Source organism: Poecilia formosa, unplaced genomic scaffold (genome assembly GCF_000485575.1).
Source record: "Poecilia formosa unplaced genomic scaffold, Poecilia_formosa-5.1.2 Scaffold64, whole genome shotgun sequence".
NCBI classification, from domain to species: domain Eukaryota; kingdom Metazoa; phylum Chordata; class Actinopteri; order Cyprinodontiformes; family Poeciliidae; genus Poecilia; species Poecilia formosa.
This window is the reverse complement of record NW_006800003.1, coordinates 904,460-918,190: the sequence shown is the minus strand read 5'-3', so window position 1 is coordinate 918,190 and position 13,731 is coordinate 904,460. Positions and strand designations below refer to the sequence as shown.

The 13,731-nt window shown below is 41.5% G+C and overlaps 1 protein-coding gene across 1 annotated transcript in view; it reads right to left on the bottom strand.

Moving 5' to 3' along the window:
* The window catches only part of boc (BOC cell adhesion associated, oncogene regulated), a 33,694-nt gene extending 20,236 nt beyond the window's left edge, over positions 1 to 13,458 (bottom strand). Inside the window, exon 1 of the mRNA XM_007554544.2 lies at positions 13,198 to 13,458. The gene's annotated coding sequence lies outside the window, so the exon portion shown is untranslated. The remainder of the gene's footprint in view (positions 1 to 13,197) is intronic.
* Between the last annotated feature and the right edge of the window lie 273 nt (positions 13,459 to 13,731).

Genomic DNA, 13,731 nt, shown 5'->3' with positions numbered 1-13,731 from the left:
GTGCAGTCTCCAATTTTTGCCAATAAAATGCTTTTATTTGAGAAGCCAGCTCTGGTACGGTTATTAATGCCTGCTAAATGTGGTTGGGTTTTTAGGTGAAACAGCGTTTCATAACCATCATATAAGGCTTACACCAACACCATTTAATCAACTCTCAAACCATTGGAACCATTTTTATTGGTGGTTATTTATGAAACAGCAGATGATTGTGGAGGTAGGAGGCAGTGAGTCACCAGTGATCTTTCCTGTCAAGCATGTACTGAGACCAGAACGTGTTAAATGTTTCTGGCCAGAATGACTTTTATAAAAGTGAAGAGGTTTAAAAAGCAAAATCTCCCACTTTGTGTTTTACACAGGGAGGCTATGGGTGGCGTACTGTACTCTTAAATGATCCAGCTGTTTCCAGCCAACCAAGACATGGATTACTTTGGTTTATTGGTACTGAGGACTATCAAGATTATTAGAAGCTTTAGTTTCAGAACCTCTACAACATTTTCTGTTTTTTTAGACCTCTCCTAAGATTTAAATTTATTCATGTACAGTAAGATGTTAGGGAAAGAACCAGTGTGAAACAGCATCCCTACTTACCCTACTGGCCATTCAGCAGGATGAAAGCAAACTACAACACAACACTCTCTCCTTCCATTAAAGAAAATCAAGTTCAGTTGTTTGGAAATGTTTCTGCTCTTGAAAAACATGAAGTGAAAATGTTTAATAAAGAGAGAGAGAGAGAGAGAACAAGCGCCAACAGATTTCCCTACTTATTATTTGCCGATATAAGCTTATTAAACTTCAGTTAGGACAAGGATAATATTCTGTGCAATAAGCTCTTGATAACTAATACAAAATGTAAATATTTTAGCTATGCGAGTTAATACCTGGAGAAGCGGGGCTTTGACTGAAGGTAGTCATATCTTGAGAATCTCATTCTGACACAATCCTGGTCATAAAATAGCATTTGCATAGAAAATTATCTCATCATTGGAGTTAAAATATTTGCTTTGCTCTTGGAAAAGCTGTTGGCCACATCTCCAAGACCAACCGATCTACATCTAGACCAAATAACGGGTACTACGAGAGTCATCTAATCAAGGCAGAAAACTTATAAACTTGCTTCATAAATTCTGGTCTTTTCTTAAGGCTTAATTTTTCTTGTGAAGGCTGTTGCCTCATGCTTCAAGAGCTAAAACATAGTCACATACAGGGCAAGGCATAAATATTTTACAAGATAAAAAAAAAAAACCCTCAGAACAGCAACGTTTCAACATGTGGTGTAACTTAATGAGATATAAATACTTGTCCCAACAAACATACCCCAAAACAGGAACAACTAAGAGACAATGCAACACAGTATCTGTGGTGCACAGGCATGTATCATGACCATAGCTATGCAAGTGCCTTATAAGATGATGAGCAGGAGAGTCACTTGACAGAAGTTCATTGTGAGCGTGCTAAGTAAAGACAGCGAGGGACCCTGTCCTCTCGGGCCACTGCCAGTCCCATTGTCCCCCTGCCTCCGTGGATAAATTCATTTTGACAACCCTGCTAATTGGATAAAACCAGACTGGAGCCTCCTCCCTGAGCTCTCACATTCCATCTGCTTTCTGGCATGGAGAAGGCACGCAGGAGGGAGGGAGGAGGTGAAGTGCTCGCAGGGTAGTAACTCCAGAGGAGTTGAGCTGTTGAATATTTATCACCTCCCCAAATTTGCCCCCCCTTCCTGCAGTTCTACGTCTTTTTACCCTCCATGCCCCCTCCCAACATTTCACTCTGGAGGTTCTCCAAACACCACAAAGCTCCCCCCCTCTAGATAAACACATGCGGTGTCAAGTGTGAGGAGTGCCGGGGGTTCAACTGCCCCCGCTCAAGCCCTAGGCCCACAATGCCGAGCCGCATAGCTGCCATGCGGGAGGCCGGTTGCCCCTGGCGACGCTAACAGGCAGAACGCACCTTAATAGAGTGGAGAGTCATTGTAAAGCAGTGAGCCGGTGCATGGACAAAGACCCCGCAGACCCCTGGAGAAAAGGGAGACGCTGCTCTGAAGGGCCCGGGGAAGAGCTGATGGGCCCTGCTCAATGACCAAAGAGAGAGGACGGGGGGAGGATACATGGCAGAGAGGTTAGAGAGTGGAGAGTCTGTGGAGGCAGGAGGGAAGAACAGGGGGGTGGTCAATGCCTTTATCGATTGATGTGAAATGGTAAAAAAGGAGTTCATGAAAGCAGCGGCAGTGGGGGCGGTGACTGGGAAAGCCGAACAGCAACTTAAATTAATATAGAGGACGTCGACTGGCAGGCGAGCGGGAGGAGAGAGCAGAGCCTCGTCAATGAGAGGGAGTGTTTGTGAGAGTGTCCCAACATATTTTCCCCTTACTCCGTCAATCTGGTCGCTGGCCTCTCGGTCGCCGCCTGGGATTTGTGCCGAGCGGCGCGCGATGAGACGAGTGGTGAGGTAGCTTAACAAACCAGCACTCTGCCCAATTTACCATCGACCTCATTAACGGGAGATGGACATGCAACACAAACAACAAGAAGCCCTTCTCTGAATTTAACCACCCATGAGTTCTCCATCAATCAGCACATTCTCAACAAATCTGTGGCGCAAACATTTCATTTTGCAATTCTGTCACAGCAAACATCTAATTATATTACAATAAATATTGCTGCTGTGAGCAAACTTCACTGTGGGCTGATCTTGGCGTGTTCTTTCGTCCAATCAAAAGTTCCATAGATCATCTGTCAAAGCTGGTATTATGAACAACTGTGCTACTAGCCACAAACTCGGCCTTTAGTAATGCACTAGTTCTGGTGCTAGAACAATCCTGGGGTAAAAGTACTACGCTCCAAGATAATCCCTTCAAATTACCTTTTTAACTCCTTAACCCTCTTTATAAATTTAGACAAGGATTTTTGGTGAGGCTCTGAGCTTTCTTTTTTTTTTTTTACTTACGTACCATCTACTCACTGTGTGTGGTGGTGAGACACACACAGTAAGCCAGCATTAATTCTTAAACCTGTTCTGAACATTGCTCTTTTTGTAGAAATGGGGAAAATATGATGTGAGTAACTTTTCCTTTTTCCAAAATCAAGATGGGCAATTAAAGTTAACATTTTTCTGAATTTTTTGTTATTTTCAAAGTTATGATACTGCAATAACAGACAAAATCATTTTGGGGCTTTGCTATGGGTGCCAATAATAGTTGGGGGCACTTTAAGTGACGTATAGTGATGGCATGAAAAAGTCAAACATGATTCCTGTTTAGTTGGTCAGCGGCACACTGTGGTGAACATTGCCAAAGCTCCTAACTTGTATCTTTGTGGGTATGAATGTTTCAGCTACTTAAACATTACAAAAACTAAACAAATGTTGGTCAGAGCCTTAAAGAAATGAGCCACATCATTTATTTTTCTAACATTGTCATTTTAAAAATGGGTAGGATGATAAAATGAAGCTGTATAATGATAGAAATGACAGTGGGTCGTATAGATAACTTCTGTTGGCACTGGAGGACAGACTGATCATTTCTGTAGAGTGTGTATCCAGAAGGGATTTTGTGATCTTTTTGTGTTACTTTTTCATGCTTTTAGGCAGAAATTTAAAACAATAAAATAAAATAAAATAAACACTTTAATCCACATACTTGTTCTTTTCAACCCACTGTTTGGTAGCCTTATCATTAGATAGTAATGCTAGAACCCGTTTAGTATTAATTTCGGCCCTTTATAGCCTAACCCAGTATGCAGTTGGGTAGATTTTGCCTCTGAAGGTAGTGAAAAAATTTAAAGCCATGCATGTATGGGTTGCATATGTCAGCAGGACGAGCCATTCCTAACTATTCCTGGAAAATGTGTTGGTTAGCACAGAGTTAACATTTGGTAAACAGAGTATCATTCAAATTATTTGATTGTTTCATTAATTTGCTAGTCATAACCCATGTAGACAAACTTCAGTTTTTTTTTTTTTTTTGAGTTTCCTCTGTCACCTCTGGAGACACACTGCTCAAAAAGAAAGTGGTCATAATCTTCCAATTTTCCTTTAATCAGCTCAGATTAGTAAGTCACTCTAAATAAAAATCAAATTTTGTTTTAAAGGATAACCTTATAATTCCTTCAATTTATGCTGCATTCATTACTTCCACCTCTGTCAAAGTACCTGGCTGATAATAAATTACAAATCTGTATGAATGAGAATAATCCTAATGAGTGCTTCGCTGCTGACCCAAAATGTAGCCATTGATAAGCTGGTTGTTATCTTGCCAAAAGTTGGTATACATTTACTTCATCGTCAGTTTATTGCACAAGTATAATATACCATCAGCATACATGCATTATAGATCTACAAACCTACTAAAAAGATGCCTTAACTGGGAAAAAGCAAAAAGTAATTTCACATAATTTTTTCCACAAATCAGCCATTTTGCTTCAGAGTGAAAATACTATTGCCTCTCCCTGCTCTTGTTTTATATTCCACACAAGAAAAGACTTTGTCAGGGAACAAACAGATCCTATGTCGATTCCCAGTTATCGTCCCATTCCCCCCGGAGCGCTCCACAGGCAGAAGGGAACCTTATGGAGTCTAATTTGGCAAGAAAATACTGCTCAACAGGTGGAGAGGGGATCAGTCCAAATCCAACCCCACACCCACTCGAAACACCCCCGTTCTCATGCCATAAAATTACACATCAAAAGCATCCCTAATGAGGCTGAGAATGCATCCCTCCCCCCTCCAAAATGCGCTCTCTTAAAGACCCACACACATATTTATCCCTATGCTTTACAAAGTATTAACAAGCTGTTTGCCCGTCCAAGCGCTCCTTTACACCCACCCCTGCATCCAATCCGGCACTAACGAGCTACAGAGCGTCTGGAGGATTAAGGGATGGGATCTGGACATTACTGCGTTGTGGAGGAAGGCGGCGTTCTAATCAATTAGGCACAGTGCCATTTGCATAATTTAGATAACGAGGCCGAATTAGCCGCGCAGAGCTAATTATGATGCCATGGTGAGCACATCCACCCACATTCCTAGGCTTGGGATAGTGATGCCAATATGCCCAGTGGGGCCATGGGAACAGGACGGGATCATCATGGCCACCCAGACCTGATGGGAGGTGAGGAAGAAGAGAAGGAGGAAGGATTGTTTGAAAGAGAGAAAGACAACAAAGAAGAAAGTGATGGCCAGGGTGACAGTTTTTCACCATCTGGGAGCAAAATATGAAGGATTTTTTGTAACTTTTGACAAAAAATTGAGTCATGTCTGCCACCATGGGACTTTTCTAGTAAAGTTTAGGCTTTGCTTGTAGGTTCTGGATATGAAGATGTTTGCTTGAGGGTTGACATCCTGTTGTATATCATATGTTTGAAACTCTTTAAATTTATTTTTCAAAAGCAATTCAACAGGTACATGGTCTAGAATATTTGACTGATACACCAAGCCCACTTTCTGCCTGAACCTGGATTTTTAGTTTTCTGGATTCTCCCAATCTTGATGGAAATACCTGATACAAGAAAGCAGCCATTGGGACTAATCCTTTTCATTTGTGGATAGCAGACATTATGTCCACAATACAAATGCAAAGACTCCACAAAGGCTCTACAGACACTTTTCTGAGTATCTAGAATCTTTTTCTATAGCACTTTTCCAAACCCAGATAAAGCCAACTGGACTCCAATCTTAAAGACTCTTTCTTCAGCTAACACTTTATTAGATGTGTTTATTGATGATAATTGATGCGTCTGATTTTCTGTTGCTTTTTTGCATGTGCGGATAACTGTGCATATGTGTGACTGAAATGCATTTGACCCCAGGCCCAGATGATTTTCTGTGTGTCAAATGTGTTTAAGGAGCCATGAATAAAAACTGAAGGAGCAACATGTAGCTACTGGTGTGATGTGAGGCGACTGGCCTGCTTTGGACTGAATAATTTCACAAACCCTTTACAAAACAATTTTAAAATTGTTACCAAACCTTTCTGTAGAGACACAGAACATTTTTAGTGCACATTTAAGACAACAAACCTGGACCAAACCCTTCTTAAAGATACACTTATTGAAATATTTTATTCGTAAAGCTAAAAGACTAGTGCCGTCAGGCTCCCGTGAACCCAAAAGTTGAGCATCTCCCTCAACTCATGAGCTGGATGTGTCACTACACCCCTAACGCTCACATATTTCATTTAACTACCACCATTCTGTGACACACGAACAAGCGATCACACCATTACATGGTAAAAGTATATTCACAGAGGCGCAAAAACATGCAGACCTGAGGAAGTTTTTCCAACACCAAATGTCAACAGGCAAAAACACAGGCTACCACTTATCCTCAAGCCAGAGAGATAAAATACTGCAGGCCAATGTGGGCTTTTATAGCTGCCTATACTGTACACGCAGTCTGCTCCCTGTGTGTTCCTGCAACATCGAGAGGGAGGGAGAGTGGGTATTGGATGGGTTAAAGGGGCCCCCAAACTCTTTTGGCAGCTCATGCATCAGAGTGAATGGAACCAATTATAAATCAAGAGCAATTTCTCCCCATTATTCAGCAGGAACCCAGAGAAGATGGGGGTGGGGGGAGGAAAGGGGAGAGCGAGAGTTTGCCTGGCCCTAAAACTCTCAGTGGGAGACGAAGGAAAGAAGAGAAAAGCAGAGCGGATGAAAAATTATATGAAAAACAGATATGGGGAGACATCAGGAGGGAGAGATAAGGCAAAGACAGGCTGTGCAGCTGTATGGAACAGCCAAAGGAGAAAGTTATAGCAACAACAGATACAGGGTTAGGGAGAAGAAGCAGGAAATTGAAGAAAAGGCCATGGGGCGTCAGCAGTGTCTGACATGGCGCAGCTGAGTTTGGCTGTAGGTTTTGAAGTGAGAGCTGGTGGATCTGAAACGGTTTAGTGGAGAGGACAAACAGCTGGAAGAAGAAGAAGAAGAAAAAAAAACAGCTTTAGGTTTCAGGAGCTGGGTTTGCGACGCGCTGGAGAGCTACCACTTGTCCCATCACTCAGAGCCGCCCGCAGATGTCCACAATCCCTCCTCTAGAAATATCAGAAACTAAAACGTTAACCGACACACACACAACTTTTTTACAAGCAGACGGAGCCATTCTGTCGATGGAAAATTCCAGCTCTGATAACCTCAGGGGCCCAATAAGTAAGTGATCTGGTGCCCAGTGATTTATTCTGTTGAATCATGTCTTCTCCTGCCAGTCTGACATTCTTCAATGATGACTTTTCTTGCAACACAATAAATCTGATTACTGGTTAAAGACCTGGAACACGAACAAAATTCCCCTTAGATGTCTTTTTGATGCTTTTTATTGTTGCTGGAGAAAGGAAAACAATGTGCAGTTAATATTCCTGGAGGACAGCTTGCTGTCAGACAGGCAAGCCTCCTAAAAAATGACTGAAAATTTCCCAAATACACGCAACTGCGAGGCTTGAAGTGTGAGCGCAGACCTCAAGTCTGTGTGCAAATGATCTATTAGAGCGTCTGGGTTGCTTTTGGCTCGTAATAACGCCCCCCTAATCTTTGTCCAAATATCTGCTTTGCACACACTGAATTATTTGTCTACACACACAGAGAGCTTTCTTAGTGGAGTCTGGAGTTGATCAATGATCTAACGATGCAAACACAGCACTCGAAAACTGCGTGTTTGCCTGTTTGTCTGTAGAAGGGAACCCGGAGGAAGGCTAGAATAACTTCATTATCCAATCAAGAGCGCCTTAAGTTTTGCTTGAAGCAGTGAAACTAATGAAGTTAACTCCAAAGGTTCAGAATAATCACCATCAAGATGTTAATTCAAGTGTGATTTAGAGATGCACCAATCAGAGATTTTGCAGCCAGTTTTGAAGCATGATTTCGTAAAGATCTGAGTTGTCACGCAAGTTGAGTCTGATTCTGTTTTCTGTCGACATGCTAAGAATACCTGTAAACATCTTTTTTCATATTTTATTCACAAACTGAAAACTACCCAAACAATAGCGCGAAAGAAAATAAAACACTAATTTGCCTAAAAGCCAGCCCAAGGCAGCAGAGCTGTCCGTCTCTCTGCTTCACTGGAAATCTACAAATAAAGTAAGACCTTGCAGGTTAGAAGACAGAGGTGTTTATAAATTAAACCCCAATAAAAGGAACTGGAGCATATCTCATTTGCCTCTTTTCAAAACAGATCATTGCTTCCCAACTCTTCTTTTTCTTTTGGTACATATCACAAGATACAAAACGTACACTAGTAAATGAAATGAAAACACTGACCAATCAAATGTATCATAAGTCTGATTGTTGTACCATTCATTTTATTTATTTATTTATTTATTTATTTTGCAAATATACAAAATTATTAATCAGGTCATTGTGTTCAAACAAAAAGCATTTATATTCAGAAAAGAGCTGACGTCGCACCGCGTTTCTGAGGGACAGCATTCAATGTTACACAGCCCTGCTGTTAAACAGGAGTTCTCAGTAATTTTAGTAACAAAGGCAACATTGTTAATGCTCCCTTTTTAAACAGCTTTAAGCGTCTCATATTGGCAAGATCTGCATGGTTGGCATTACTAACCATAGACATAAATTTCCCTGTGTATTCCCTGCAAAGTTGGGGGATTTTTACCCCTACCTACCCATCAGATACAGTTAACAGGTCCAATACAACATTGTTAGAAAACGTTCCTATTCCTGTATGAGGTTGTCATAAACCATGACTTGGCTTTTATCGTCTTATATTATCAATTTGTATAATTTGTGTGCTTTTCCCGTTACAGATTGTGCTTTAACTATAGAGTTAGTAGTTCCCTTCCTTTAAGGATAGACTTGTGAACAGTTATGAAAGAGTTACGTAAAAGTTATATAGCATATATATAAAAATTAGGATTCTTCTGAGCAGAATAATCACATGGGGACCAGAATATGACAATTTTACTTGTAACTGGCCAGTCCAGTTTGACGAACACCATTCATTACACACTACGCATAACGTGCCTTATTAAACTTCTTGAGTGTGGAAGATTTTACTGAAGAGAGAAATCTCAACTAGCTATTTTCAGAATCAGTGTGATGTTTAAAAAAAGAAGCCAGAAAATGCACAGACAGCTCAATGAGGCTTTCGAAAGGAAGACAACTGTCAACTGTTCATTAATGCAGCTACTTTTTAGCAGAGGTGAGATTTAATCAGGAAGCAGAAAGTTGAATATTTCATAGCGAGGTTGTTCAGAAGAATAATTTTCCATCTGTGCTACAATATGTTAGAAAATGCTGGAAGCCTTTTAGACATCTCACGGTTAAACAATCTGCAAATAAATGATTCTTCGGCTCCTTTCCCGACATACCTTTCATTCTCCCACTATCTTAATCGTTTCAACTACAGTCCTCTCAACTCTGTTCAAACTTTCTCCTTCACTGTTCCCTCCATTTTCACATCGCATTCCTCCATGCCCCCCTCTGTGGGCCTGGCTGGCAGTAAGGATCAAGAGAAGAGAGGTATGCAGCCCCAGGGGGAGGGGGCCGCGGACCCCTGGCCACCTGCCAGCCCAGGTGTCCCTCTTAGGTTATCCAATGTCCGACTGGACACAGGAACTCCCTCTTGGGGGCCCAAACCTTCAATCTGTCAGCGCCACAGGGACTAATGCACTGTATGTCAACAAGCCGACATTATGATCAGCAGAGGATGAAGCAGCCATATTTGGCAACGGCTGCCTTCGTAAAAGCTGCATCAACTCAGAATGAAGGAACAAACTGCTGCCAAATCATTTTCTCTTCTCCCTCAAAAAGAAAAGTCTTCCTTTAACGCTTTAATCTCAAAACAACCGCAAAGGTGAGAGCGGCTGTGGATCAAAACAACAAGTGAGGCATTCCATTGCAGAGAAATGGTTCTGATTGGACGACTAACACGTGCGCACATGTGCGGCTAAAAGGCCCACAGATTCGGCCTGCAGGCTGCTATGACAGCATAAGCATACTTGCTGTCAGAAAGATGAAAGTACGCCCTCAGGAAGGATTTTTTTTTCCCTTCCTCTTTTGTCAATTTATGCCAATGTCACACCCACTAGTAATAACAATGCCGCTTTCCAGCGCCAGAGTCCAAACTGCTGCGTGCCAAACGTGAGATGCAGGCGCCAACAGAAAACCTTCTGGTCCCGCCGGCTGTTTCTTATCTGAAAAATAATCTTAAAACACAGACTTTATAGACTTTGATTTACATCCAGATGTGGAAGCACACCAGACAAACTAAATCCACTTGTTTCTTTAGTGACTCAAAGATTTGTGATATGTGTGAAAGCGCTGCTCGAGTTACAGTCACTGGCATCAAGGTAAACCAATATTTCAGGCAGCTGCAGTATCAAAAATGCTCAGGTTTTTGCATTCGGAGCAGAATGACATCACACTTGTCGTACCCCAGTCTATGGCTGAACACTGCCAGTCAGCTGACTGAAAGAAGACTTCCTATTCTTCTCTGCCAATTGAAGGAAAGATATTTAACTAAAGATTGGATGGAGTGAACCCACTTTAAGCCACTTGTATTGTATGGCTATGCAACTTGCCACCAAAAGCACCAGCGTTCTGTGGTGGTTGTCAGCAGTTCAGCTAAAAAGAAGTTATAGCTGTTATGTGAAAAAAAATAACTTCAAGTTAGTCATTTTTACAAGAAAATTTAATTTTACGTAATATATTTTTAGAAACTTTACAAGATGTCTCCTTTTCTAAGGGTCAAATAGATTTTGTGGCTCTGTTTTAATTGTATTTCTTTGTAGAAATTCCTTAAAAGGCTCTCAAGGTTAAAAAAAAAAGTTGCTGACATCTAAAGTAGTCTTAACTATTTGCCCTAGGTAGATCATTTTATAAATGTTACTTTGAATCAAAGTAAAATCTGAGATGCCGTAATGTTGTTACATCAGGTCAACACACCCATGAGAATCTCCTGCAAGTTAATTTTCAGAACTACATTCAAAGAGTTAGATTCATATTGTTCAGTCTAGTCTGGATGATAGGAATTTCTGGTATAAAACCTCACTACAATGCCAAACTACAACTTTCTTTTTCCTGATTGCCATCAGCCATTGCTTGAGTAAGAAAACCAGATCGTCTTAGCTTGATATCATGATTATAGGTCAGAAAAGGTTGAGCAAAAGCAAGTAATCCTAGGACTGGGGATATATTTACTAAAATATTTGTCAGCATTGCTTGAAAGGGTTGGAACCACAAGGGGGGAAAAAAAGACCTACTTTTGCTGATTAGGTTAACATGAGTCAAAAGTTGCCTTAGTAGCCAAGAAAAACTCTTTAAGTCATCCTAATAAATCTACTTTCACAGTGGCTTGGGAAGTGTAATGGCACTGGAGTTGATTAGGAGCTTATGGCACTCCTACTTAATCAAAAAGGCCAAAGTAGTGTGAGAAAACAGGCAGATAATCAGACTGGAATCATTTAGTTCCAACTTTGATCCGCCCGCCTGTCAGAGATGATCAGCAAAAACAACAAGAGCCCAACGAGCGAACAACAAGGCCCCCTTCTTTTTACTGAGACCAATTAATTCGCTTATAGGCCCGGCGCCTAATTGGGGGAGGCCAGGCCATTCGTTTTGACTTTTAATCCAAGTGACACTGATTCAGCGGGAACAATCGGGCCCTCTTGTCCGATGCCATGTCCGTCACTGAATTACAGAGGTCCCCCTCCATGTAAAGAGGCGGCGGAGGCTAAATGTAATCCAAATCACAAAACGACACCTGGGGTTGGAAACTTGAGCCCCCGCGGCTGTTCCAGCAGGCCTTCTCCACCTCCTGCTCTTCCTGGCCAACACTCATTAGCAGCCTGGAGGACTGACAAGCTTTTTTCTCATTAAATCAGACCTGAATGAGAGGATGATATCAGGACAGACTCTCCTGACAGCACCTACATTCCCGTAAGGCAGCTCCAGCGGCTGCCTCTTTACTAGAAGCTTTTAATAGGGTCATTCTGACAGCAGGACTTTAGGGTGAGGAGAATATACTCAGGTGGGCTTGTTTTGTTGTATGGGCAGCTGCACTGACAGGAGACCAAACTGATGAGAATAAACCTAATTTTAGGCATGCAATATCACCAAAATGAACAGTATAGAAACTGCTTTTAAAAGATATGCAAAATTTCAAGGTAAATTAAAATGGGTGCTTCACCTTTCTTATGTCAAAACGCCACTCTTTTCCAAACTCAAATGTGTCACTGTACTCATTTTTAAGTATAAACAATAGTTCACTTTGGAATTACAGGAAAACTTTTATGATGGTTAAGATTTAAGTATGGAACCTGGAAAAACTAGTCGAAAAGATAACTATAAGGATGAAAAGATGTATAGACGGGTGACTAACAGGCAAATAAATGGACAAATAAATAGTCAGGCTCATTTATATAGAGGGAAAAGTATGGAAATACAAATGGTTTTCCCTTTCTATGCTTATCCAGACATTGAAAACAGCTACCGTCTATAAAAATGTTATCTTTTTTCTGACTTCTTGCAACCCCGTCATTCATTTTCTGTTTTCTACGACAGAAAGACGAAACAAACGAGCTCCTTCACACTCGGCACCCCTTCAGTCTGCTCCCTTTGGATATCATGGGGATAAATGCGGCTCTGCTCCCCAGGTTTTGTTTTGCCCTTACCCTATGGAAACGACTATAGGCTGCGGCCTGCAAACCCTGCACACATTTCCCAACCAAAAAGACACTAATGCGCGTTAAAAACACAACTCCTAGAGTCTGCAACGTGTCACTCTGCAATCTTAGCTCTGCTTTAACGTGTATTGTGTTGCAATACATCGCAGGAGTTTAGAGGAAAAAGTTTGGATAACACAAGCGCAGGCTTATCGTCCAATCAACAACAAGCTAAGCCCGACAACAAAGTTAATTCCACTTATAATAAGCAAATCTGACGCCGACGAACACGTCGTACACGAAGATCCAAACACCAACGGCGTCAATGAAGACAGTTTGGGAGAGGTTTACGTGATTTTCTAAAAGAGCAAAACAAAACAAATGCGGCTATCAAAAGCACACACTTTATGATCTAGAAAGTTGGAAGAGTTTCTCGGTGGATAAAGAAGCAGATAGTTCCTTAAGTCACGATAACAACTGGAAACACGCACCGAGGTAGAGGAATTTATTGATAGATTAGTAGTAGATGCTCCCAGGCAGCGTAGCGCCACAACAGCACGGACCGCATGAAGCCATAAACTCACCAAATCTGGCTGTAGCTTTGCGGTTCTCACGATCCTTCTCCTGGCTTCTCCTCTGAGTTGTAGTTCTCCCTCAAAAATAAAAAAATAAAATAAAAAAATAGACACTTTTCTTCTTCTTCTTCCCTTTCTAAAGCTTCGCTGCTTTAGTAATTTACTGCGATGCCACCGACATTTTCTTCCTTCGGCTCCCCAAGTTCTCACATTGAAAGGCCGTTTTTGGATGACTGAGCTCTCAAACAATTCCTCCCTTTTGGAACGCCTTTTCGGGTCCTCCCACTTCCCAAGCAAGGAGGAGGGATCTGAACAATGGGGACTGGCTCCCAAAAAAAGGAAAAAAAAAATCCCTGAGCTGGGTACTGCACTGTCGATTTTCCACCAATTTCACTATACGTTAGGGCTTTCAAGAGACAGTCTGCCTGGAACTGGAACATAGAGAGTCTTGTGTGTAATTAAAGAAATATAAAACTAAAAGAAAAAAACGTATTTGAGTTTAAGTGAGTTTGGGTGGAAAAAGAGCGCCCCCCCATCCCCCTT